A 542-nucleotide genomic window follows, 5' to 3' on the forward strand; every position below is an offset into this window, starting at 1 on the left:
CCAAACCGTGGACACCCCTGCCGTTGTGTCTCATGAAGCTGGATGGTCGGAGCGAGCAGTGGTGTTACTCGGCCCCTTGCCCTGTCACAAGCAGCCTGTGTATCTGCAGGTGCGTTAAAGACAGCATCAACCGCTCACTGACCCCAGGCCATACAAATGCCAAGAAAATGACAGCTCTTCATTTGCTGGAGAGGCTTTTCTCGCACCGTTAAACTCAACGGGCAAGATTCCCGGCGGCATCAATGGTGTGGGCTGGGTGAGAGCGTGCCTGCTGCAGGGAGCCCCTCTCCTTCCTTCGCCTTCCTCCGTTCCGATCACGATGTTGTGGTGAAGCTGTCCTCAGATGTAGCATATTTTTGATATATGGCATGTGATATAAATAGCAGTGAGCTGCATGCACTGTGTTAGCAGTCAACTCTTGCCTGGGTGATGACATAGTTTGGGTAGCTGCGACGTGCTGCTGGCGCTGGAGCGCTTTGCTTTGGTCTGAGCGCTGCTGGCGTCCCTGGCTGCCAGTGGCAGGCCGTCCCCCGCCGCTCCCC

This window comes from Buceros rhinoceros, unplaced genomic scaffold (genome assembly GCF_000710305.1).
Source record: "Buceros rhinoceros silvestris isolate BGI_N320 unplaced genomic scaffold, ASM71030v1 scaffold29252, whole genome shotgun sequence".
In the NCBI taxonomy this organism is placed as follows: domain Eukaryota; kingdom Metazoa; phylum Chordata; class Aves; order Bucerotiformes; family Bucerotidae; genus Buceros; species Buceros rhinoceros.